The following is a 15,249-nucleotide window of genomic DNA, read 5'->3' as shown; positions in this document are numbered from 1 at the left end:
TGTGATCATGATATCGATTATGTATCTTTTTTCTTAGAGTGATAAATAACAATTTTTTGTATGTATGTGTATTATATATATATATATATATATATATATATATATATATATGCATACATATATCATTTTGCGTGACGCTGTATGTGTGGAAAACAACAGCATTATACGAGTCAATCAGCTGTAACCAGTATGACCCGCGTTCACAGTATCATTGCCGCACAACAGTACTGTCAATGTAGTGTAGTGTAGTAGTGTTCTACACACACCATATATATATATGTGTGTGTGTGTGTGTGTATATATGTGTATGTATATATGTGTGTATATGTATATATATATATATTTATATAGTGTTTTTTGTTCACAAAATAGAAAAAATAGTAGCAGAATATTGTCTGCCTTTGATAAGAGAAGGTTATGGGTGCTTTATAACAAGCGACTCAGTACAATATCTCCCTTGTATTATCGAACAAAATTGTAATAATGCACCGTGTCGCACTGTGTCTCTTGTTGGAAAGCACTCTAGAAGACCAAAATTGGTTATTGTGATGTGTGTTTCTTGTTGGCACCCTATAAAGCCAGAATGAGAAAGGTTAGCATCTTTATGTTATTCGTAAAAATATCACTTTTATTTATGATACAAGTGATATGATTAAATTTATTGTTATAACAATAAATTGCGCTTTGCCTAATTATGATCCAATGTCAGAGGCGTTCATCGTGAGCTGACTATTTTTAATTTACTGCCAGAGGCGTTAATCGTGAGCTGGCTAGCTATAACAAAATGTCACAGCCATAAATCATATTTTGGCTAGTTATAGACAAATGTCAGAGGCGTTCATCGTGGGCTGACTATTTTTAATTTACTGCCAGAGGCGTTAATCGTGAGCTGGCTAGCTATAATAAAATGTCACAGCCATAAATCATATTTTGGCTAGTTATAGACAAATGTCAGAGGCGTTCATCGTGGGCTGACTATTTTTAATTTACTGCCAGAGGCATTAATTGTGAGCTGGCTAGTTATAACAAAATGCCACAGCCGTAAATCGTGCTTTGGCTAGTTATAGACAAATGTTAGAGGCGTTCATCGTGGGCTGACTATATTTAATTCACTGTCAGAGGCGTTAATTGTGAGCTGACTAACTATAACAAAATGCCACAGCCGTAAATCGTGCTTTGGCTAGTTACAAATAAATGTCAAAGGCGTTTATATATGTACTGACTATTTTTAATTTATTGGAAGCATTTCGATTATTAAATTTGGTGAAATACAATTACGGAAACAATTTATAGAATTTTGCGTCTGCAATTAAAGAAATGCAAATAGATGCATTGTCATGATGGAATCAAAAGCTAATTGCTTGACATAACCGAAACAAAGAAACTAATGAAGAAAAAAAACTGAATATCAGTAAATAGTTTCTTTGAAACCTTACAACTTTTGTCTGAAACGTTTTTTCTAAAAACGTTATGTAATAGCCTTAGCACAAGGATGGTCGTAATTGAATCGTAGAACGTGAATCATAGGGCAACGCATTATATTTTGGCGTACTATGCATGCCGATACACGTTCACATTCCTTTACGATTAGTTATAGTCACCTTTATATTCAGTTCCTAAATTCGGAGTCTTTTTGGACACCCTATATAATATATATGTTATACATATATGTATGTATATATATATATATATATGTATATATATATATATACAACATACATTACACAGTCAATAGTCACATGCATAATTTTTGTACGATGCTGTACGTTTATGAAATGTATGTAAGTATATCATATTCAAAGTGTTTTAGCAAATATATACACTTACAGGTCAATGTACGTTGACTAACAGCAAGTTACAATAAGTATATTTTTACTAAATGAACACTCTGACTGTGACTTAGATATATTTTCGGATGCAACCATGTATTTGAAATACATGTATACACGTGTAATGTAATAGCACTTTTTCCTTTATTCCCAATGTCATTTTAACTTAGGATGTAACATGTCAGTACGTAAATACATTGCACATACATATGTAACTATTCCATCTCTTTTTATTATGTTTAATGGGCCTTTTACAATTATAAGCCATAAATCAGCCATAAATAAGAAGTCAAACGCTAAAAATTGGCTGTGATTGATCAATTTTTAGCTTCTGACTTCTGATTTGTAACTAATGTGTTATTGTAGAAGGCCCATAATAAAAAGAGATAGAAGTTACTCATACTTAGCTTTTCATGCAGATATAATATAGACACAGTCTATTAGTGAATATTAGAATTATATTTTATGTGCATTATGATGTGTACACACATTATAAAATATATTTCTAATTCATATTCACATATGTGTGTAGCTACTTCATCTCTTTTTGTTACGTATAACAAAAAGGTGTACTGATGTCTTCTTTTTTCTACGTTTAATAAAAAGAGATATATTTTTTTATGATCAAATAATAGTGATATATACTTTTATATTTCAATATCAAAATATACAACGAACATAAATCAAAGCTAACGATAATCAAACGCAGATGATCAGACGTAACATCTTAAAAAAAATAATCAAATTACGAATCCTCTGATAAATCCTCATTTTATGTGTGTGTATATATATATATATATATATATATATATATATATATATACATGCATTATATATATATATATTTTATATATGTATACAATTTTAATATTGCACATTTAAACACAGAGAATGCATAAACAGCTTAGCATTGATAACTTCTATCTGCAACGTATGTATATTCACACATTATAGTACATATATGCAATATTGTACAATATTGCCTATGTGTGTATTATATTTAAGTACATCACTAATATTTTAACATGATTAACTTCTACATATTTTTATTAAACATAGCAAAAAATGGTATAGCTATGTATATTATATGTGTAATATATCTATATATAGCTAATACATATCACATCCTGACCTAAAATGACATTGTACGACAGGAAAAATGCTATTATATAGGCCCATGTGTCAATGTACACTGTCAATACTGAAAATCTATAGTTACGTATTTTCAGTACTCGCAGTGAATATCGAAATACAGTTGTAGTATCACTTTTTCCTATGATTTTTCCTATCATTTAGAGTTTAGTCAAGATGTAACATATATTACTGTCAATATATGGACACGTGTTTCATATATATATATATATATATATATATATATATATATATATATATATATAAATGAATACGACATTGCACATACATAATGTAACTCTTTTTACTCTGTCTAATAAAAAGAGATAGATACTTATAGTACTTATACATTACTAATATGTCGACTATATATCTAATATAGAAAATTGTATGTACATTATACTATGATAATTCTAACATTGTTGTAACATATAACAAAACATTATTAGTGAATATAAATTATAATTATATTTTATATGTATTATAATGTACATATACACAATAATGTACAAAATATAATTTTAATATTGCATATATCATTAATTCTATCTTGCATATATCATTAACTAACATGTTTATGTCTTCACTAATATGTCAATAATATTTTTTGTGTTATTGTGTATATACACATATATTATAATACACATAAAATGTAATTGTAATTCGTATTCATGAATGTCTTTTTATGTACAGCATTAGAATTACATTTTATATATCATTATACACATTATAATATAAAATTTTAATATTGTAAAAATGGACATAGAGAATATCTGCATGAATATCTATATATATATATATATATTATGATATTCATTTATGATAATATATTATCGTAACCTAAAATGGCATTGGATGTAAGAAAAAAGTGCTATTACGGTTTCGTATCGATATATCTATTAATTAAAAATCTGTATTTTATATATATTACAGACTTTTAGTACTGGTGATATATATTAGAACACGGCCTACATTGCATGTGTATATAATACAACTAAATATGTATATAATGCAACTAAATTTCTAAGGTCCGATTCTACAAATATAAGATTAACTTCAATTATGTTTATTTTTTTTTCAATTCTAAAATTGGAAAATTTTCCAAAATAAATCTTATATTGTGGGACCGATCCTAATACACGTCCCTGTTAAGATGGTAATGTAGGAAACGGAATAAAAATATCGATAATTAATCGATCGAATTTCCTGCATGATCATATTAACTTCAGAGGGCGTAAGCAGATTATACATTGGAAATGAAAACCTGTAATATCGACCTTGATCAAGTTCGGCCTTCGCTCCAGCATCCCCTTAAATATCCGCAAACTTCCTTGGCAAATCTCACGCTTTCGAAACAAACATTTCGCCATTGAAATGACGAAATAATTTTGATGCCAAAGTTTAGCTAGGGGTAGGTCCATTTGTTGCAGCGGCGGCATGCATTTCGATCTCGAATCTCGAGTAACGAAGGCACAGCTTGGCCATTCTTTCTCATTTTGTCGACGGCGAAGTCAGCGCGTGTTCGTTAAGACGGACGGTAAGAATCCCGGCGCAGTCGTCGCTGATTGCGCAGTCTAATTATAATTTCCGGAGGGCTCGGGCAATTAGCATTCAGCAGCTGCAACGAGCAACGTTGCACGGCTGCGCATCTTATTATATTGTCTTTTGTTGTACGAGTGAGCGATTCAAAACTGCCGGACGCATTTGAGTCGACGCGATGATGGCATCGAATAAAGGATGACCATTCTCTCCCATATTTCTAGGCCTTCTTGCTTATACAACTAATAATTATTACAGAACGGCAGTGTGTATCGACTTAAAGGTGTGGGAGCAAACAAGTCGAGGAAATATGCCCCATTAGGCGTAATTACTTCAACGAGAAACGTACGATTGCCACACCTGTCGCCACGCGAGAGAACGCTGCAAACGTTTTGTAGGTAATGACATTTATCATGGATATTATTCACGTTAAGTGACGACTCGTTTTACTCGTGACGCAAATTACATTGATAAGTAATCGTCTATTTCAATTAAAAGTTCTATAGAGAATCAACATAACATGTATAAACATATCTGCGAGATGGACATTTCGTGACAGTAAGCGTTGATATAATTATCCCAAACAATACAGTCTAAAAATCAAAACATAAGCTGTATTTTCGATGGTTTCCGCAAAAATGTCTTTAAAACATTTTTTAAACGCCTTTAAGACATCTTATGTCCTGATGTTGGACTTTTTGTTGTTTGGGATATTCAATGAATCAAATCGCATCTATCATTCCTAGTATGCTTGAGCAATTTTGGATCTTTGTATTCCTGAATATTTAATTTTTAATTTCTATGCGTTAGCAAAAAAAATTAATAGATTATTAAATTTGTTATTCTTGGCTCTATATACTATTATGATTTTTCTATTCAATATTGTGAATTTTTTAGATTTTCTTTAACTTCTAAGATTCTTAATCTTTCAAAAAATTAAAAAATTTGTAAATATATTTTTGGAAATTTCTTCATATCTTTTTATAAAATTAGCTTATTAATATTATTAAAATTTTTATAAAATTATAATAAAATCAAAGTTCTATTTGCATTTTGACACACACACACACACACACACACACACACACACACACACACACACACACACACACACACACACACACGTCCTTATCTAAATAGATCATTAATTTTACAGTAACAGAAGTTTTGAAAATTTATATCCTCGTGTTCTAAGTTCTAATATTATATTAGGTGTTGGAATTAATTCGTAGCGTTTTACAAGTGATGGGAAGTACTTTCATTAATGTATTTTTTAATGCTCATGTGAAATAAATAACATTCTTTCATTAAAAAACGCTACGAATTAATTCCAACACCTAATATATTAATTGCATATTAAGCGAGTAAGTTCTTAAAGTCTTAAGTGATAGGATTGAGACTAAGACCGGTACCAAGTCATCTCCCAAAAGGCAATGGATTGTAAAAGGCAACTCTTGTACGTGTACTTGACTACATCGCCTGTGAGGAGGCATTGATCTTGCAAAGGATTCCACTAGCAGACCGATTAGTTAGTGTCGTATGTCGATCGTTGCTTGCTCTCGCGGAAATTACGTCATCGGTATACAAACGTAACGCGCCGATTGCTACCACAACTTTCGACGCCTTTAATCGAGCATCGAAATCGCACGTGAAAACCATCCAACAAAACTGCGGCGGAAGGTGCTCCATGAAACATTCATAACTTCCGGCACTGGTTGCGGTTACCACTCCGCGGACGAGTCGTATACGCGAACGCACGTGTGAGTGATATGTGCAATCGTGTCGGTGAACGTTGTACCGGAGGCTGTCACCGGTCTAGGGCTAACATCGATTTTAATCTAGGGTCGCTTCGCTCCGAGGTCTTCGCAATGAAATCGAATGTACCGGTTTTACGAGATCATTCGGGCATACTGGGGTCGTGACACTGGTTTATGCTCAAAGGCACATTGCTATATCGTAATGCATCGTTATATACTTCACACGTATACACATTTTGTCACGTACATATAGAATACTTGAGTGTACAGGGTGTCCTAATTATTGACACAGCACTCGTGTATACTCTGATGGAAAAAAATCGCTAAAATTATTGGATTCAACAATAAAATTGTTGAAATAAAATGACTGAAATATTATTGAAATTCTTTTATCATGAATAATACGTTTAATATTGAAACACTATGAATTTTAATGATAATTAATGAAGATTAATGAAGATTAATAAAAAATACTGAAAACTAATGAAAAATATTTAATATTCATACTAATTTATTTTTTCGGAGATATTGAATACTGAATTATATTATTAGGTGTTGGAATTAATTCGTAGCGTTTTTAATGAAAGAATGTTATTTATTTCACATGAGCATTAAAAAATACATTAATGAAAGTACTTCCCATCACTTGTAAAACGCTACGAATTAATTCCAACACCTAATAAAATACCATGAATCCTAAAGATAATTATTGAAAATGCATGAAAAAAATGAAAAATAATGCAAGACATGTAATATTTCTACAATTTGTTATACACTGAAATATTTTGAAATATTTTGAGAAAAATTAATAAATATTTACTGTGAGTAAATTAGTACTTATTAGTACTAATTCAAAGAAAATATTTAAAACTCAATAAACAAAAATGATAAATCAAAGTTAAATCAAATTAATGGTTTTTATATCAAATAAATATATGTTTACATTTAATAAATATTTACTTGGAACTATTCAAACAAATATTTAAAATTTAACATTTTTTTCAGTGTATGATAATAAATATTCATTGTTAAAATATTTAAGATTTTCTATTATAAAAGATTGAATAGTCCGAATGAAATATGAGGTCAAAATATTTCAGATATCAATAGATTTGTATGCAAAAAATAAAATATAAAAATATCTCCCAGATGAATCGAGTAATTAATTGAGAAATTAAATTTCCAATCTGCATGATTATTCCTGCGATTTATGAAATAGTACTTTTAGACAATTATTCTCTGCCATAGTTTTAACAATTGCTTCTTGCTACTCGTATATCTCGCTCATAACTCCAAGCCCTTTTCTCGGTAACTTAATGAACGGTCGATTATTTCCAAACGATTTCACTGCCCCTAACGCGCATACCCTTGACAGATGGTATAGCGATAAAATTACATTTCACCTTCTTGGAAATCTGATGAGGGAACGATTACTTCATGGCCGACCCTAAACCCGAATACACTTCCCTCTGTACGTTTCGCGATAATGAAATTACATTTCGTCTCCTCGCGAGCTTCGAGAAACTCGATGAAGGAACGATTACTTCCAAACGATCCGTCGGCGGTAGTGAATATCAACGGGATATCCCGCCAACCCTGAGATACGGGAGAGTCCGAGAAACTCGATAATCAATTTGCATTCGATAATCCACGATCGTTAAGACGGATGTATTCGGCGGAGCTGGCATCTCAGAGACCCCGAACTACCGGCCCGGAAATCGGCATGCGGATTAGACGCTTTGTCGTCGCTGTGGCGGCATGGCCTCGATCTACTCTAGTCCAGAATTCCCCGGTTTGCTTATGAATGGTTCATGCCGAGTTAACGTGCAACCACGTGCATACATACGTATCTGCGCTCCGCGCATTCAGCCGCGCATGAATGTTTTACTCGACTACGGAAATTACGAGGAGCGCCCTGAAGATCAAGTACGAGAGAGCGAAGCTTGGAAGATTTGAGAATCTTAAGGTAATAAAGACGATACGAGAGAACGACGCTAGAAGATGATATTAAATATTCAAGAATTTAAAATATTAAAAGCTTTACAGATTATATTCAATTAATTTTTCTGCAAGTTTTGAATTATTCAAAAATATAAAAAAAGTATATAGAAAATATAAATTGGCCCACCCACAATGTCAAAAATTGTTTTTCTTAGAAGATTATTAGCACGTAAGAACAAAATTCGATTATTGTTCTTTGTAGGAAAAAATCGAGTACTCTTTCGCTCTCTAAGAATATAAAAAGTAACTACTTTAATTTTTTTAAATAATATAGAATGTTTTTTTAATGTAAAACAATTTTCTTACACGTGAAAATATTATAATTCATCTTCAAAAAGCGCGTGAAAACTGAAATTTATTAAAGACTATAAATCTTTGCTAGAATTCTAATAACAATTCTAATACAGACTGTTCAAAAAATCCCAAAAGACCCTTTAAATATATTAAAAAATAAGCATTTCTGAAAAAAATGTTTCATACAAAAGTTGTGTATAGTTTAAAATTTATTTACTGATCTTATTTATTTATGATCAGTTTAACCTTAACCTGATCTTAGTCAAACATCACCTAAAATCAAACTAATAAGATTAGTAAATAGACCATTTTGAACTATATAATTTTTGTATGAATCATTTTTCTCAGAAATGCTTACTTTTCAAGATTTTTAAAGGATTTTTTGAATAATTTGTATATCAACATTCTAAAAACAGATTATATACAATATATACAATAGAACAGATTTATGCAAGATAAAATATGTACATAATTTTATTTAAGAGATAGAAGAAATTTTGACTTGCTTTGCTTGGAAAAATTGCTAATTGCCCCCTTTAAAAGAATTGAATCAATTTTAAAATGTTAAGGAAAATTTTTAATATTTCTAATAGTCGCCAAGGTAATAATTCAGTATTTTAATAAATCACTTAATTCAATAATATATTATAAAAGCAGAGAATCCTAATTAATTATTGAAGTGTACGAAGACCCATAAATATATCCGATGAAATGTGAAACAAGTTGATATTTATTGGTAAGGATATTACGATTTTTATTTATCCTTTCAGTTATTCAATGTAATATTAAAATTATCATGTATTTAATCTTTTGCACGTGAAATAATAATAATCGAAATGCAGTGAGAGAAGAGATTTTGCTTAATGTATAGAAAATATACATTAAAATTCTAAATTATGATACCCAGGAACATATTTTCTGACGCACAGAGCATAAACAGAACATAAAAGTCAGAAACAATGAAATATACAGAAGGTATATGATTACATTTAATTATCTTAGTTATTTATAATATAACATTTCAGATCTCTTTTTTTCTTTTTTTTTATCAGCTAATACAAAAAATATAGAATAGTATAATTTGATATGAAGCATTTCCGCTGTTTTTAAATACGAGAATGATATTAACTCTTTTATAAAAGCAAAGATATAATTTATTACAACATGAAGGGAGATTTAAAATGTACGATCTGTATGTTTAATTAAAATGTATTATTTCAATGATTCATTCGCCAATGCATACGAAGAAAGAAGAGTGCTTTGCTAATGTTATCACATAATTGGCACTTCAGTGCATAAGGTTAAATTATTTAAATTATTTAAATTAATTACATGATCAAAATCCCCGTGATTGTTCATCGACATGGAATCGAGCTAGAAAAAATAATGCCACCCGAGGCAAAAGAAGAAAAGTATTAAATAAAAAAATTCCAATACTCATATCCTGTGGATATGTTTTACCATTATTTAATAATCCATACATCGTGTATGAAAAATATGTGATATTGCAAATACAATACGCAATATAAGATCGATTAAATAATGTAAAGGGCTCCATTCTTGTAATGTACTGCGATGTTACATTTATATAAACATATTAACAATTAACATAAATATTAAAATATAACAAAAATTATTTGTGTCCCATTATATTTTTCTCAAATAAACAATTTTTCTTGTGTGAAAACATACAACGTTTCCCTAGCTCGATTCAATTTTCGCATCGTGCATGCAAATACGAAAGATACAAAGAGTCACATTCACCTTACCTGGAATTGTAAAACCGTTGTAACTCAACGTAAATGAGCATCTCGAGGCCAAATCGTCTCCATTCTGATGGCGTCATATATTGTCCTCTATAGGGAATAGAATGTCTATTTTGATCGTCGTCTTCGTAGTTGTCCTTTTGTGCATTTCCTAGCAAAAGATGTCACACTCATTCCTTTCGTGAATAATGCGATTATCTGTTGAAAATTAGAGACAACGATCATTATTATAAATTTATTATCGCTGTTAAGAGATATCAAAGGAAAGAAAAATATTTCTTTTGAATTCTACACGAAAAGAAGACGGTTTTGCTGAAGTATCTAAAAATTTAGCTAGATATAAATGTATTAAAAATAATTTTGGATCATTAAAATAATTATGTAATAAAGTAACATTATTTAGTGAAATTATTATGATACTTCAATTATTAGAATGTTAAAACTTTTTGCAACATTATCATTATCTACACAGCACATTTCATCCGAGGAACATTCTAGGAATGTAGAACATTCTTAACAGAACATCATTCTTAGAACGTCATCCCTTGAACATGCTTTATAGGGCCTTAAGTAATTATTTATGCACCCTAAGTAATTATTTTGATAATCCAACAAAATTATTTTCAGATTTGTAGCTAAATTTTTAGATACTTCATCAAAATCATTTTTTTCGAATACAAAGCATTTCATTGAATATCTATATATATAGAAAAAGATACATACTTGTTCATTTAGCAAAGGAATGTGATTCAAATCGGCATTCACAAGCTTGCAATATTCTGACGATAACTTTCCCACTCGCCTTTATTTTAATAACGAATGAACCACATAAATGGAAGAAACATGGTTGCCCTTTCATGCAATTCCCAGCAAGAAATGTTCACGCTCATTCCTACTTTTGTAAACGTGCGTGAATCAAAATGGTACTTTGGCAACATTGAGTTACTTCCGACTCGTCTCGATCGAATAACGCGATTATCTGAAAATTGGAGACAATGATCATTATTGTAACTTATCGCCTGTAAAAAGAACATGAGAAAAATTTTTTTTGAATTCTATAAATAAAAATAGAGTAAAGTTGCTGAAATCGCACTACTTCGCTTAAAAATTCAATTATTATATTTATATACTTTCTTACGGATTACTTAAGAACTATATGATATTATAATGCTCTATTATATTCGTGATATGAAGTGCAACAGGAGAGTTATTTACATAAATGAAAGAATCGTAATTATTATTTATGTTGCTATTTTTGAACGTATTTCATAGCAGAATTACAGAAAATATAAGTTAAAGTAGCTTAAATTTTGACCATTTGTCATGATTAGAATATTATTATAATTAAATTAATAGGATTAAAGTTTGCTTTACATTTTTTTATATAGATAGAATAAATAAAAGTTTAAATATTCTACTTTCTTAAATCGCACCACAATCTAACTTCTTAAATCGCATTCGTTATCTAATATTTTTCCATTTTTATGCCATTCATTATTATGTAAAAATGTAAATGTATTGTAAATCTACGAAATGTTTATTTTGTTTTATGTAGAAACTCCTTAAATTACTTCTTGAAATTATCATGTGTTTCAGAAATTATGAAAAATATATTAAGTGCGCAACTAAGTTCTCGCTATTATTTTGATGAAAATGCATCAAAATAATAGCGAGAACTTAGTTGCGCACCTAATATTTTTAAGTTTTTAACAGCATAATAAAATACAATTTTTTCCTTCCCTTATGTAATTTTTTAATTTTTTGCATTATCATAATGTTTTAAATGAGGAATATTGGTATGGTGTGATTTAGGAAAGTAGCAACAAAATTTCTTTGTTGCCAAAATCGCACCATATTGAAAAAATTTTCATTTTAAATATTATAATAGTACAAAAAAATTACGAAAAAATTACATAAGAAAGAGGAAAGAGTACAGTTTATTGTGCTGTAAAAAACTTAAGAATATTCTTCATAATTTCGTGCGTCAACGAATATCTACGTGTGTAGGAGAATATATATTATACCTGCTCATTTAGCGACTCGAATTGACGTTCACGAGCTAGATCGTAATTCCCGACGATGACTTTTCCGCTCGCTTCTATCATCATGAACCCCATAAAGAAACGGAAGAAACGCAATTACCCTTTCGTGCAATTTCCAACAGGAAATGTTCACGCTCATGCCTGCTTTTATAAACTGGATGAACCAAAATGATGCCTTGGCAACATCAGATCACTTCCGATTTGTCTCAATCGAATTACGACTCTCTGTTGAAAATTGGAAACAATGATCATTATTGTAATTTACCGCTCTTAAAGAGATAAGAGAATCCGAAATAAATTTTTCTTTCAAATTCTACAAAGTACATATATGTTCATCAAGTACATATCACTTATGCTGCGTTGTTTTTAATATATATTATACATACCACTTATTTAGCGAATCAAATCGGCGTTCACGATTTCACGTTTCAGATTTCAATTCCTGGCGATGACTTTTCCGCCTTGTTTCTACCTTAATAACGAATTAATTGCGAAATCGAGAAACGCGCGTGCACTTGTGCAGAATTTTAATCACGGAACTTTTTCCGCCCATTTCGCCACCACAAACCGTGAACGGTACGAATTATGGTGGAAGAGATAACACACCATGGCGTGAACTCGAATGGCGCTTCAGTGGCGGTAATGGTTACTTTCGATTTGCTTCAAATTTGAGCGCGCGGCTAAGTTCAGTGTGTCAGTGCCGCCAACGTACTGGTACAGATATATCGATAAATGTTGTTTAATGAACATATTCCTTTATTAGATTCATTTTAATGAACATGTTCGTTTATTAGATACATCTTAATGAGAAATTTATTTGATACATTTAAATATATAATATATTATTAAATATGTATTTCTGGCTATACATTTCAAAATTAATTTCTGGAGTTTAATTTGTAATAACAGGTTCGATGCAAACATATTTTGAACGAAATAATGTAATTTTAATTGTTCTCGAATACTAAATATAATGTGCAATACGTTTTATTCTTGTATGTCAATGTATGTATCTTTTAATTGAATTTTTAGACCAGTGATGCGCAATCTGCGTCTCAAAGTTTCTAAGAATTTTTTATTTACGTGTGGGATGCAGAAAATAAAAATAACCTACACGGGAAAGAAATTAAATATAAAATCATATTTTCTATCTTTTTAGGTAAACGAAATATATATTATGTCCCCAAAGATTTTGTCTACTTCTAAAAATAGTTATTTCTGAAAATTTTTATAAAAAGTTACGTAGCACTGAATTATAGATAATTTAATTGAATTTTGAAAATATTCATGTAGAAATATATCAATAGAAAACAAAATGTTGTGCCTGCATTCTTACCTGCTGAAATTGAATTTCTTGCGAGTAGGTATAATCGATATTGACGAGTCAAATCGCGATATCCCTTAGATTTGCTCGCTACGTGTTTTTATAATTTAACATCGAAGGTATTCATATATAACGGGAAATACATACCTATGCATTTCTGCATGATTTTAATCGCAATCGGCTGAACTTCAATGACACTTCGGCACTGTATTATTTTTATTCTAATTCAGACGCTCAGCTAAATTCAGTGTATTAGTGCCGCCAATATAACGATGTAATACTGAAAATGATTCTTTATTATTAGCTTCAAGATTATATAATAAAAAAATGTATTTATTGATATTACGTTTAAATGTATATAATATATAAACATATGTATGTATAATATATAAAGTATATAGCTAGAAATATAAGAAATATTTCTGGCTATATATTTCAAAAATAAAAATACTTTTTGTTACGTATATAAATCAAAATACAATTCTAAAGTTTTACACGGAAAAAAAATAATGATATTAATAGCATTAGCCAACAGTAATTTAATTAAAAATAATCCTGTTAATTTTCAATAACATTATTAATGAAACAAATATTGTAGTATTCTCTTGTTTTAATAAAATATGTTATTTGTTTCACTTATTAATACTGTTGAACAAACAAGATTATTTTCAATTCGATCGCTATTGACTGATTATGCTGATGATATTAAAACATTATTTTCTTCCCTGTGTACAAACGCGTTTTATAGTTGATATGTATTATAGTAGAGATATATATAATTAAAATATATATTATATATATTATATATATAATAACTAAGATATTATAAAATTATATTAATTATTCTACACTGTAAAATAAAGAGAGAATTTTATTGAATAAACAATAAATAATTTCAATAAAAAATTTCCACGGAAAGCAATCCTACAATAAATTTAAATTCATTATACTTTTAAGCCTGGTTTTTCATTATCTAGCTATAATTAACTTCATTCATTGATAATAATTTAAAAACTGTCTTTTTCTAACTATAATTAATCACTAAATTAATAATTTTAGCGAGTAACTTTTAAAGTTATCACAGTATAATGCTGATTTTAATGAGTCTATAGTCGGAAGTCTTATTAATCGGTGATTGGCTAATCAGCTAGTCGTACAAGTTAGCTATTGATCAACTTCACCAATAAAACTTAAGACTATCGACTATTGATTCATAGAATCAGCATAAAATCATCAATTCAGTAATTATATAATCACAGCTAGAAAAATACAATTTTTTACATTAGATTAAGTCTAATCATAAATTAACCAGCGATTAAATGAAAATACATGCTCTTAATACACATCATTTTCTTCTCTATATATAAATACGTATATTTTGTAGTTGACTTACAGTAGATAATACGAATATTTATAGATTAAGAAATGCATGTTGAATTTGCGATTCTAATATCTTTTTTTCGCAGACAGATCAATCTCGCATAGAACGGAAAGGATGAAAGTTCAAGGCTGCACAAAAATTTTATACTCAGTATGAAGTATTTTATAATCAGTATACAGTAAAGT

The sequence above is a fragment of the Acromyrmex echinatior genome, chromosome 12, assembly GCF_024713525.1.
Source record: "Acromyrmex echinatior isolate Ae372 chromosome 12, ASM2471352v2, whole genome shotgun sequence".
NCBI lineage: Eukaryota > Metazoa > Arthropoda > Insecta > Hymenoptera > Formicidae > Acromyrmex > Acromyrmex echinatior.
This window is presented reverse-complemented; position numbering follows the sequence as displayed.